The sequence below is a fragment of the Macrotis lagotis genome, chromosome 2, assembly GCF_037893015.1.
Source record: "Macrotis lagotis isolate mMagLag1 chromosome 2, bilby.v1.9.chrom.fasta, whole genome shotgun sequence".
Lineage (NCBI taxonomy): Eukaryota > Metazoa > Chordata > Mammalia > Peramelemorphia > Peramelidae > Macrotis > Macrotis lagotis.
Window position 1 is genome coordinate 171,177,920 of NC_133659.1, and position 14,383 is coordinate 171,192,302.

Consider the following 14,383-nt stretch of genomic DNA (forward strand, 5'->3'; position numbering starts at 1 on the left):
AAATAAAAAGGTTAAGAATATAATGTTAATATTTGACAAGGAATAAAGATTGTTTATTTGATGCTAATATAGATGAAATTAAATTGACCTTAGTGGAAGTTCTTTCCCATTATCATTACCATTACCATTCAGAATAGCACTTAAAAAAATTTCCTAAGCATTTCAAATTATTGTTCTGAAGTATTCTTTTAATCTGTTTCAGATGAAAATTCTATTTCACTCTAACAGTCTATTCATAATCTATTTCTTAATAAACATATCAAAAGACATCATCAGCTATATAGTCCAGTATTAATCCTACTTCTTACCAAGTGTTTCATGGTTCATAGTTATAAGGAACTGAATCCTGGGGGGAAAAAAAATTCCAGAACTGTATATTAGAACTCAACTGGTTTTTCCCTCTTCTTAGTTCTTAAGAATAGGTCCCTTTCCTCCCTCTGTCACTGAGACAAAAGTAGCAGACTAAATCTTCATGTGAGAGAATAAAGTAAAATAGTATAAAGTCTGTGAAAAGCCTGATTGTTTGTAGAAATTTTCACTGGAGTGAAAAGCACATAAGCCTACGAGAGTTTGTACTAGAAGGTTTTAGTTTAATAGGACAGAGAGCAATATGCTATATTTGACAGCTCAAAGATTTTTTTAATTGTAATCAGTAAGATTATCCTTCATAAACAAATGCTAAGTCATGGCATGTGTTACACCACAATATGGGAGATCAAACTGTCTTTTAGCCTCTACTCTGTGGAAAAGCAAGTTCAAATTACCCCCAATCCCACTCAACCTTGTCCGCCATTAAATATGACAATACATGATAGAATGGATGTAAATGTGACCCTTCTGGATCTGTCACTCACTGGGATAAAAGGTTCACTGATGTGCCAAATAAACAGCCCCGTCAAAGCAGATAAAGTTACAGCCATGCTGGAATTGTTACACTCTCCTATCAGGTTGCCAGTAACAGCAGATTTCATTACGGTGTGCTGCCACATTAAATAGCCAGTTCCAAATATCCTGCTTTCTATATTGAATAATTACTTATTCACTGAAAGGATAAAAAGAGGAGTTATGAATGGGACTCTTGTCAGCAGTGAGGCAGGAAACAGCTGACATGTGGTGTGTGTTACATATGTGGCAATGTCCGCCTCAGTTTATGGTCACACACAAAACTGGAATGCAAATTATATCATGATATTTTTGACCAAAATCTTTTTTTCTCTTTGAAATGATCACACTAATTAACATACCAAAAGAATTAATGTAACTTTAAGCAGCAGAATCAGTTTACTTTTTCATATAACAGACTTTTAAGTCTTTTCACTGACTTCAGCTTTCTCCTGTTCACACTGTAGCAAAATTCATCCTTCAAGGGAGAAAAGGGGCAGGCCCCAATGTTTCATTAAATGCAAAGAGTAAATACTACATCTGAACACAAAAGTAATGTTATCACAGCAGTGCTTTCCTAAGACACAGAGATATTAGCTATTTGATATGATCCTTTCAACAACAGCTAAACTTAAGCAATAACTTTCATGCCACATACTTTTTGCATTTCAAACTTTTATTTCAAATTGTTTTTTTAAAGGTAAATCTTGGTATTCACTATGTTGAGGTTAGATTTCAGGGTGATCAATTAAGTGTTTAGCTATTGAAGGCTTCAAAGTTTAGAACTAACTTCAAAAAAATGCTATACTCACTACAGTATAATTTAATTTCAGAACTTTTAAGGATATGACATTTTGTGTTTTTTTTAAACATACATTGCATCATGGAAAAGGTTATAAAAAATGACTAGTTTAATAACTCTCAGTGAAAATTCTGCTGAAATTTAACAAGTTAGAACAATAGGGAAATCCCTTAGAATGAATAATACAGTGAGCAAGAAGTGGAAACAGAGAAAGCAGGAGTTTCTTCATTTACATTATTAAAGAACAATTCCTTTCTCAACACATATGTTCCTACTAAAATTTCCAGTTAAACTCTGGTGCATGCTACTACAATACTGATGGAAATACAAATTGATCTAACAATTCTAGAAAACTATTACATTTACTAAAATACTTCTAGAAGCACTTTTTATGATAGCAATGAATTGGAAATAAAGTGGGTGTCTATCTCTGAGGAATGACTAAACAAATGAATGTACCTCTCAACACATTCAATTTCGATCAATGTATAGCATGGAAACAATGTAAAGATTATCAGACTGTCTTCAATGGGGGGATGGGGGAGGGAAGGAAGGATGGGGGGAAATTGTAAAATTTGAAATGTTACAAAAAATGATAGGTAGAAACTGCTATTGTATATAATTGGAAAAACAAATAAAATATTGATAAAAACAAATGGGTGTAATGCTATATTTATAAGCATTTGTAAAAATGAATATGAGGAATTTCTAAATTACTTTTTCTAAAAACACAGGAGGATATATATGAACTGATAGAAATGTCATAAACAAAAGAGTAAAACTAAAAGAATAACATAATGAAACAGAATGCTGGCCCCAGAGAGAGAACATAATTATCATTAACCTCCTTTTCTTGGAGAGATAGAGTGGGGCAAGTTCCAAAGATGTATTATTAGATTTCTTCAATGTCTACAATGATTTTGCTTAATATATTTTTTCCATTGTTTCAAGGGAAGATTCTCTTGGGTATAGAAGGTAGAGAAAGAATGGTAGAGTATATCCAGAATTGTGATGTAAAAGCAAATGTATAAAAGAAAATGTTTAAATAAATAAATACAATAGAAATATGGTCATGTATACTTAGTTGGTACTTTACAGTATTCTATCATAATTGTTCAAAATTAGTTCACCGACTAAAAAAAGTTATACAGATGAGTATATGCTACATATATGTGTAGAGATATAATGTGCTACATTATATATATTACATTATATTTCATGTAATACAGATGAATCCGAAAATGTTATTCACTGTTGCAAAAAAAAGTCACCTAAAAATAGGTGACTTTCAAGGTTACAGAAAAGTGAGAAAGTTCTAGGTGAAAAATAATGGTAAGTAGGAATGTCCCTGATCCATTCAAGAGGCTAAGAACTCTATATAAACTGCCGCTGGTTCAGGAATCTTATACCAATAAGCACTTAACAAATTTAATATTACTACACTATTAAGTTACCATTTTTCTTAGCCACTGGTGGAAAGGTAAATTAACATGTAAACTTGGTTTGTTCTGCTTTCTTCTAATAAACTATATGAGGCAGCTAAAGAAATTAAAATTATTCATTCACAGTCAATTTAGCTCTAGGTTAGGTCAGATAAACACAAAGACTTCTCAATAACTAGTAATCTCCAAGAGTCACATGTGGCTGCACTGGGTAGCAGGAATCTGACTTTACTCTGGTGGACTAATTTTTTTTCCTTACAACCAAGGAATTTCTAGAGCCTTTTTAATACAAATAAAGGCAAGAAAATTCAACCTGATCTTTTAACGTGAGTCAGCAAAAGAGGTACCTATGGTTTTGACTGTGATGTTTAAATAGATAGGAACCAATGATTTAAAATCATGGTTCAAATAAATCCTCAACAGTGAAAACTCACCTTGGAATTTCAGCTGTTAGAAATAGTCAAATATAATTTAAATGATTATTTTTATCTCTTCCCTTCACAGTCCTATGGAAGCATAATGGAATAATGGAAGAACATTTCACTTGGAACAAAAATAACCTGGATTCAAATCTTTGTTCTGCCTTTCCCTACCCATGTGAAGTTAGGCACATCAGTTATTCTCACTAAACCCTATTTTTCTAATCTATAAAATGGGAAAAATTACAAATGCACCTCCTTTACAAATTTGTCATTAAGATCAAATGAGATGAGTATTAAATGCTTTGCAAAACTAAAAACTTACGTAATATAGAAATATATTTTGCATGACTTCATATGTATAATGGGTATCATATTTTTCTTATCTTTTCAATGACTATGGGAGGAGGCAGTAGAGAGAGAGAGGCAAGATTTTGGAAATGAAATTAAAAGCCTATGTAAGTATACACTACTGCTACTATTAGTATTAGAACTACTACTAAATATATGGTAACAATGTGGGGATAAATAAGGATCATGAAGATTCTAATCTTCAAGAAGTCCAACATACTTGCTTTTACATAGCTGTGATTAGAAAGAAGTTTAAGCAGGCTACAGGTCAATGCTTATATAATATTATATATATATATATATATATATATATATATATATATATATATATAAAATCAACCTTTTCAAGTAGTTAAGTGGTTTTTGGAAAATGAAGAAGGAAAAAATTACAAATCAATTTTACTAATCTGAGATAAAAGAAGTCATCTTATCAAACTTGAATAAATCCTCGAAAGGAAAGGGTTCTATCAACTAGGCAAAGACTGAACAAATTAAGGCATATAACAGAATAATAATACTATGCTGCAAGAAATTACAAAACATAGCTTCAGAGAAACCTGGGAAGATTGTATGAAATGATACAGAATGAAGAGGCTAAGACTAGAAAATCAACTTATACAAAAACAACATCGCATATAAAAACCAATTTGAATGATTTAAGAGCTCTTATCAATGAAATGGAAAACCACAATTCCAGAGGACCAATAGAAAAAGCATGTTACTCCTTTTCTGAAAGAGCAGTGATGTCTCAAGATGCAGGAAACAGATATTATTGGAAATGGTTAATATGAGATTATAGCTTGCTTAAAAAGTTGTGGGTAGTGGAAGGGTAATCATGCCAGGGAAAGCAGCAAGCTCACAAAGAAAACATGCTGAAAGTTCATGCTAGCACTAAGCCAGGACAAAGAAGCTAAGGATGCCTTACAGGGGATGGAAGACCATAACCACAATCTTTCCAGTACATTTAAGCCTGCCAGCACTCTGAACAATGACACATAAAGGAAAGTGGAATTCAGTGGGAGGAGTCCATGAAGGCAAGATCAGGGAATTCTGGTCCTGGCCACCCCATTCAAAAAAAATGTGGGAAAAGATAGAGCCTGGAGGTGGCATGACATTCCAAATCAGAAAATGAGAATGGAGAGGTGTAAAGATAAAAAGTTATAGAGCAACATGTAGTGATATTATGGGCCAACAGAAGCCCAAAATATAAACCAAGAAAACATAAACCATAACTAACTTCACAATAATCACAATAACCTCAGAGAGAGTGAGAGAGAAAATGGCTTGGCCAAAAAGACATTTTGAAAGTACCTTGAAGAAATGAAGTAAAAATTTTCTTTTCGAAATATTTTCAACAGTTATTATAAGTGGACCAGTGGAATAGACTAGGTGCAATAGCAGGAAATGATTATAATAATCTGCTGTTTGATATACCCAAAGAGTCCAGCTATTGGGATAAAAACTTTCACTTCGCTAAAAATTGCTGGGAAAACTGGAAGTTAGTATGGAAGAAACTTAGATTAGACTAACACATCCCACCCTATAGCAAGATAAGATCCAAATGAATACAGGATTTAGAGATAAAAACAATACTATAAGCAAACTAGAAGATCAAGGACTAGTTTACCTGTCAGATCTATGGAAAGGGAAGCAGCTTATAACTAAGAAAGAGATTGAGAATATCACTAAAAACAACACCACTAAAAACAAACTAGATGATTTCGATTACATTAAATTAAATAGCCTTTGCACAGACAAAACCAATGTAACCAAGATCAAAAGAAATGTAGTAAACTGGGAAACAATCTTTGCAACTAATGTTTCTGACAAAGGACTCATTTCTAAAACATACAGAGAACTGAAACAAATTTAAAAGAAAAAAAGGCATTACCCAATCGACAAATGGTCAAAGGATATGCAGAAACAATTTACAGATGAAGAGATCAAAGCAATCCATAGTCACATGAAAAAAATGCTCTAAATCATTACTTATTAGAGAAATGCAAATTAAAGTTTCTCTGAGGTACCACCTCACACCGCTCAGACTGGCCAATATGACCAGGAAGGATAATAAACATTGTTGGAAGGGTTGTGGGAAATCTGGGACACTATTACATCATTGGTGGAGCTGTGAACTCATCCAACCTTTCTGGAGAGAAATTTGGAACTACACCCAAAGGGCAACAAAAATGTGCATGCCCTTTTGATCCAGGGATACCACCCCTGGGTCTATACCCTGAAAAGATGATGAAAAAGGGTAAAAGCATCACTTGTACAAAAATATTCATAGCAGCCCTGTTTGTGGTGGCAAAGAATTGGAAATCAAGTAAATGTCCTTCAACTGGGGAATGGCTTAGCAAACTGTGGTAATATGTATGTCATGCATGAACTGATGGTAAGTGAGATGAACAGAACCAGAAGAACATTGTACACCCTAACAGCAACATGGGGGCAATGATCAATCTTGATGCACTCGCTCAAGTCCCTGATGCAACAATCAGGGACAATTTGGGGCTGTCTGCAATGGAGAATACCATCTGTATCCAGAGAAAGAATTGTGGAATTTGAACAACGGCCAAAGACTATTTCCTTTAATTTAGGAAAAAAAACTGATATCTTATTGTATGATCTTGTTATCTCTTATATTTTATGTTTCTTCATTAAGGATATGACTCCTCTCTCATCACACTCAATTTGGATCAATGTACAACATAGAAACAATGTAAAGACTGAAAAATTGCTTTCTGTGGGGGGTGGGGAGAGGGAAGTAAGATTAGGGAAAAAATTGTAAAACTCAAAATAAATAAAATCTTTAATAAAAAAAGAAAAGAAAAAACTGATATCTTACTGTCTGATCTTGCTATCTTTTATATTTTATGTTTCTTCTTAAAGGATATGCTTTCTCTCTCATCACATTCAGTTTGGATTAATGTATACCACAGAAACAATGTAAAGACTGGCAAATTGCCTTCTGTGGGGGTGGAGAAAGGGAAGTAAGATTAGGGGAAAAATTGTAAAACTCAAAATAAATAAAACCTTTAAAAAATAAATAGATAAGAAAAAATGTTATTATAAATGAATTAAGAACTCTTAAGGAAAGAATGAGATGGAAAATGAAATACCTTAAATACTGGATTCCCTGAAAATTAGAATGAACTAAGTAGAATTCAAGAACCAAGCAAACTCTAATAAATAATAATAACAAAATATATCAGAGCAAAAATTTTGAAAAGAAAGAAAAACAAAAGGAATCAATTATAAAAAAAACTGACCTAAAAAACAGGACAAAGGAAAAAAATTTGAGTCATCAGATTCCTTAAAAATGATCTGAAAAAGTCAGACAAATTTAAAGAAATCATAAAGAAAAACATTCCAAATTTATTAAAATTAGGAGAGCAATGAAATAATAGAAGGAATCAATCAGTCACCTCCTAAAAGAAATGAAAATTCCCAGAATATAAATCAAAATCCAGAGTTTCTATGTCAAAGGGGAAAAATGCTGCAAGCAGACAGAAAGAGCTCAAGTAAAAATCCATTTTGGGAAGGGAGGGAGTTGGAATCCCTAGGGCAACAGGCACATGGAGGAATGAGAGAGCATGGAAACAAGGCTATTTCCAAGCAAATGTAATAAAAAGATTATCAATATAGTTAAGTATTGCGCTGCATAACCAGGGACATGATGGGTGAGAACCTCCCAAAAGTGGAGCAGTGTCCTTGCTGATATCTCTGATAATTGATACTATTTTGGAAGTGAGGCACAATGGAAAAAGGGAACTCAATGGGCAAGTCTTATAAGGCAGAGACAAAAAGTTCCTAGAGGGGAGATCCTAGAATGAATGACTCAGGAGCTATGACTAAAAGAAGAATAAAGAGAAAAGAAAGTGACTATATGATTATTGGGGTCATGAATCAGACACTGAGGTTTAAAGTAAAGAAAGAGAAGATGGATAGATATTGAAGAAACTGAAAAAAAATCATTTTTGGAAAGTAGCACAAAAAATGAAATTTAAAACTAAAGAACAATAGTAGTTGAAGAGAAGGAAGAATATCACTTTTTGTGATAGCTAAGAGTTGAAAACAAAGTAGATGCACGTCAGTTAGGAAATGGTTAACTAAAGTACAAGAATGTAATATTACTTACTATGCTGTAAGAATATATGATTAGAGCACCTAGGTGCCACAGTTGATAGGGAACTAGCCCTGGAGTCAGAAGGATGAGTTTGATCTGGCCTCTGACACTTGATACTTAATAGCTGTGTGACCTTGAGGGCAAATGACTTAACCCCAATGACTTGCCAAAAAACAAAAAGTTAATGTATGATGAATACATAGAAGCATGGAAGGATTATATGAACTGAAACTGAAAGAAGTAAGAGCCAAGAAAGAATATTACGACAACTATATAAATGGAAAGAACAATGACATCAAACAAAAAAAAAAAAAACAATTTGGGGCACAGTGGATAGAGCACTGGCCCTGGAGTCAAAAGGACATGAGTTCAAAAACAGTCTCAGACACTTAATACTTGCTTACCTGTGTGACCTTGGGAAGTCACTTAACTCCATTGCCTTGCAAAAAACAAAACAACAATAACAAAAAAATGACATCAAAAAAAATCAAAAGTAAATTATAAAAATTATAAAAATTAGGTGATATGAAAAGATACTCCCAACCTACATTCATGGAGGTGAGAGGTACTCAGATTTTATATATTACACATGTTGTCAGATTTTTTCAATATTATCAGTCAGTTCAATGACATTTTTTCTTCTCCAAAAAAAATAATTTGTCATACAGGAGAGCTCTCTAGAAGGAGAGATACATAAGATGCTATGATAACGTAAGAAACAAAAAAATATCAATAAAAACTTAAACTTTTTTAACAAGTTCAAATACCAAGATTCACATAGAAGATCACATAATATCTGATAGATTCTATGATAAAACAAAGAAATCTTGTGATATATTTCTGGAATATATTCCAAAAACAAAAAATAATGACATACAACCAAGAATAACTTACTTTCAAAACCAAGTATACATATAGAGGGAAAAAGTAAAGCTTTACTAGAATATGAGACTTTCAAGTATTTCAGATGAAATAATTGATTAGAAAACTTGGAATGCAAATATGAGTCTAAGGTTTTGGGCAATACAGGAAGAAGTAAAAAAAAAGCACACTGTTTCAATTATAGACCACTAATGTTGATTATATTCACTTTTTTATCACTTTCTTCTCTATAAAGAGTAAGAAAGGAAGTGGGGCAAAAAGAGGAAAGGTCTAAGTGATATGCTGTTTCCCTGGATTTTTTTATTGCTCTACTATCTAACAAAAAGTTTTCATAATATTCTCTTTTAGATAATCTTTCCCTTGTCATCATTATCAGTATTATTTAACTTTGTGTCATTAGAGTTTCATTCTTGGGTGTTTCACAGCTCCTAAGTTGACTTCCTCTTTAGAATTTTAGACCTTTGGATTCTGCCTATACTTTTCTGAACCATTTGAAATTCACTTTTGAAAACCTAAAATACTTGACAGACTAGATCCAGCTTTCCTGTCTTCTCTGATGATTATAAGATGGAAGGATCATTTCCCCTTATTGATTTTTCCATTTTCTTTTGAAAGATGAAATCATATAGATATAGATACAAATATACAAATAAAAGATCATTAGGTATATTTTTAAAAAGGGAAACTAGGTGGTGCAGCGGATAAGGCAACAGTCCTGGAGTCAAGAGGACCTGACTGGCCTTAGACACTTGGTATTTACTAGCTGTGTAACCAAGGGCAAGTCATTTAATCCTGATTGCTTCACCAAAAAGAGAGAGAGAGAGAGAGAGAGAGAGAGAGAGAGAGAGAGAGAGAGAGATACATAATCAGCAATCATATTTAGCAAAGACGATTTAACCTATAAAACAATAAAGAACAATCAAATAAATCCAATAATATGTTTATAAGAAACACACTTGAAAAAAAGACTCACAAAGTTTTAAAATTAGAAGATGGAGGAAAATGTATGCTTTGTGTAGGCTCAAAAAATAAAGATAATATTTGTGATGTTAGAAAAAAAGTTATAAAAATACACAAAAGAGAAAAAAAGAAAATTATATTATACTTAAAGGCACTATAGATAATGAAGTAATAGCAATACTTAACATATAAGAATCAAATAAAATTGCCTTTAATAACTTAAAGGAAAAGTTAATTAAATGAAACTAAACAACAAAACTATAATAGTTAGAGACCTCAATGAAACCCTTTTGGACTGATATATCTAACAAAAAGATAACTGAGAAAAAAGTTAAGGACCTGAAGAAAACATTTTGGGGCAATGACAGATCTCTGGGTATTACTAAATAGAAATGGTGAGTAGGAATAATATGTGTGTCTATATAGATAAGTATATGAATATATTGAGAGATAAATCTTAGCTACGCATGGCACCTTTACAAAAATTGACTATATACTTAGTATAAGCATTAAACATCATAAAGAAATGCACTTAAATAGAAATGTTAAGCTTATTCTCAGCTTACCATAACACAATAAAAATTGTAATCAATAAGGAACCTTTAAAGAAAGGATTAACATTTAAATGGAAATAAAATAATTTAATCCTAAAGAATTTGTTAGTCAAAGAACAAAATAAAGAAACAACAGATGTTTTTAGCCAAGAAAATGATAACAATGAAACAATATGACAAAATTTTTGAGATGCAGCCAAAGCAGTCCACTGGGGGAAATGTATAACTAAATAGTTTCTTTAAGAAAAGAGAGACAGGATATATGAATCAATCTGTAATGCAACAAATAAGTTTTTTTAAATCCTCAAAACAAAAAATTCAAATAATACAAAAAATCTTGAAAATAAAAAAGCTTAAAAATAAAACTAGGAATTAATTTTTTAAAAAGACTAATCATTAGATAACCTTTTTTTTGAAGGGGAAGAATATTAAAAAAAGAAAAAAAGGACAATTGACAACATATGAATAGGAAATAAAGGAATTATTAGATACTACCAGACTCCTTCTACTCTACAAATATGGTTTTCATTCCTAAACCAGAGAGGCAAAAGAAAGAATACTACAGATCAAGCTCCCTTATGAATATTAATCAAAATTATTGGAAAAATTATTGAGAAAGAGGCTAGTGAAACATATTAAAAGAACTTTGCAACATGAATGAGTTGGCTGTATGCCAGTAAGATAGGGTTGCTTCAATATTAAGAAAACTATAAATATGCTATACTATATATCAATATCAAAAATAATAAAAATCACATAGTGATATCAATAAATACAGAAAGGATTTTTGACAAATATAATACTCATGTTTGTTTTTAAAAAATTTTTAAAGCATAGGATAAAATGAACCTTTCCTTAATAAGATAAAAAGATAAAAATAAATAGATAAAAATAAGATAAAATAATTATCTATTTAAAAGGGCAGCTAGGTAATATTAGTAGATCCTGGAGTCAGAAAGAACTGAATTAAAATCCAGTCTCAAATATTTAATAACTATGTGACCCTGGGCAAACACTTCAACATATTTCAGTTTCTTCATCTTTAAAATGAACTAGAGAAGGAAACTACAAACCAATCCAGTATGTCTGCCCAAAAATAACCAAAAGGGGTCATGAAGATTGAGAAATTTTCAAAGATAAAACAGATAATTTTGATGACAAAAAAAATGAAAAGTTTTTGTACAAACAAAACCAATGCAGTTAGAATTAGAAAGGAAATTTAAATGGAGGGTAAAAAAAATCTTCGTATATTTCTCTATACAGGTCTGACATCCAAGGTATATTAAGAATTGGTTGAAGGGGCAGCTAGGTGGCGGAGTGGATAAAGCACTGGCCCTGGAGTCAGGAGTACCTGAGTTCAAATCTGATCTCAGTGCTCTATCCACTGCGTCACCTAGCTGCCCTCTGAAATATCTTTTATGACAGTGAAAAACACTCTAGGAGGGGGTGGCTAGGTGGCATAATGGATAGAGCACTGGCCCTGGAGTCAGGAGTACCTGGATTCAAATCCGGCCTCAGACACTTAATAATTACCTAGCTGTGTGGCCTTGGGCAAGCCACTTAACCCCGTTTGCCTTGCAAAAAAAAAAAAAAAGAATTGGTTGAAATGGGGTGGTTAGGTGGCACAATGGATAGATTACTGGTCCTGGAGTCAGGAGTACCTGAGTTCAAATCTGGTCTCAAGACACTTAATAACTACCTAGCTGTATGGCCTTAGGCAAGCCACTTAACCCCATTGCCTTGAAAAAAAATCTAAAAAATAATTTAAAAAAAAAATTGGTTGAAATAAATAGGAAAAAGAGGGATTCTGTAAAGGTCTGACAATCCAAGGTATATTAAGAATTGGTTGAGGGTTGTTCTCCAGGTATGCTCTGGGGTTCTGTGCTGGAACTCACACTCCTTTGACTCTTCTCCCCCCAGCCAAGAACTCCACAGCTGGAGTTGGATCTCTCACACACCACTCACCAGGGTCTCTGCAGCTGGGGCTGACCTTCTGGCTTCCCCCACTGCTGTCCCCGTACTGGCCCTCTGCTTTTGTCTCCCAATTTACTCACAGTCTGAGATAGACCTTCTTGGTGAAATTGGGAGAAGAGGGACATGAAACAAGAATCTCCAATAATGGTTTCCCATGGCCAAGGAATTCACCTCCAACTAACTCAGCTATTAGCATCTCTTCTCTTCAACAAAGATTTTTTTTCTTCATCCTTCATTTCCAAGGAGAAGCAACTTCATCACAATGTTGGAGTAAAATAATAGATGACAAAAAAAAAAAAGAATTGGTTGAAATAAACAAGAACAAGAGGTATTCCTCAATAAATAAATGATCAAAGGATATAAAAAAGTAGTTCTCGGGGCAGCTAGGCAGCGACACTTAATAGTTGCCAAGATATGTGACCATGGGCAAGTCACTCTTAATCCCATTACCTTAAAAAAATAAAATTTTTTAAAAAAGAAAGAAAAGTAGTTCTCAAAGACAAACAAGTTATTAACAACCCTATGAAAAAAAATGTTCCAAATTGCATATTAAAAGAACTCTGAAATTCTAACTCAGTCATTAAATTAACAAAAAATATTTTTTTAAAAGAGGAAAATGACAATTGTTAGAGGAGGATTTGGGAGGACAGGCACCCTAATACACTGAAAATGGAGTTGTAAATTGGTCCAGTTCTGGAAAGTAATTTGGAACCATACACAAAAAGCCACTAAAGCATAGATATGTAGATATATATATATATATATATATATATATATATATATATATGTATGTATGTATGTATGTATATAGACTTTGACCTAGGAATGCCACTATTGGCTTATACATCAAAGAGAATAAAATAAGGCAAGGATCTTATGTACAAAAATACTACAAGTAACATTTATTTTTGAAGGAAAAAACCTACAAACTAAAGGGGTTCTCATCAATTAGGGAAGCAGTCTGAGAGAAAAGATCAGTATTACTGGGAGGAGAAAGCAATGAGGCCCAAGAGCTTCAGCAACAGCTGTCAGTCTTACAGCAAGGGCCTTTCATCAAGATTCCAAGCTAGGGCAATCTACTGAAGGTCTCCCTTTCTTGAAACTCCAACATAAATTACCAGTCAGCCTTGACCCTACTGTTGACCAGTAGTGAAGTCTCATGCTGGAGTTGATCAATTGTAAGACTCCTTCCCCCTGGGGCCTATTAGCAAAGAGACCCTTTTTTCATAGCAATCCAGCTGCAGGGCCTCACCCATTTCAGAACTAGATAAATTTTTTTAATTGAAATTTATTTTATTTTTCCAATTACAAGCAATACAGGTTTTTCAATATTCATCCATTTGCAGATTTATGAGTTCCTCATTTTTCTAACATCTCCTTTTTCCTCTTCCCTTCCCATGACTGTAAACAATCTGGTAAAAGTTGTACAAGTACATTCCTGTTGAACATATTTACATATTAGTCATGTTATGAAAAAGGATTAAGAACTAAAGGGAAAAAGAAAAAACCATAAGAACAGAAAAACCTAAGTTTTCTTTTAAAAAATGAGCATTAGAGGGACAGCTAGGTGGAGCAATGGATAGAGCACCGGCCCTGGAGTTAGGAATACCTGAGTTCAAATCCAGTCTCGAGACACTTAATAATTACCTAGCTGTGTGGCCTTGGACAAGCCACTTAACCCCATTTTCCCTACAAAAATCTAAAAAAAAAAAAAAATGAACATTAGTATGCTTTGCTCTGCATTTAAATTCCATAGTTATTTTTCTCTGGAGGAGATGACAATTTCCATAGCAGGTTTCTCAGGGCTATTCTTGATCTCTGAACTGCTGAGAGGAACTGTATCTATTACAGTTGATTATCTCACTATGTAGTAGTTAATGTGTACAATGTTCCCTTGTTTCTGCTCATTTAAATCAACATAAGTTCATGCATGTTATAGTACTGTTATAGAACAGTACTCCATAATATTCATATACCATTACATGTTC

The 14,383-nt window shown here is 33.0% G+C and overlaps 1 protein-coding gene across 1 annotated transcript in view; it reads right to left on the reverse strand.

The window, feature by feature from the left end:
- Positions 1-14,383, reverse strand: part of BRIP1 (BRCA1 interacting DNA helicase 1) — a 448,227-nt gene that overhangs the window by 359,838 nt on the left and 74,006 nt on the right. The window lies entirely within an intron of this gene.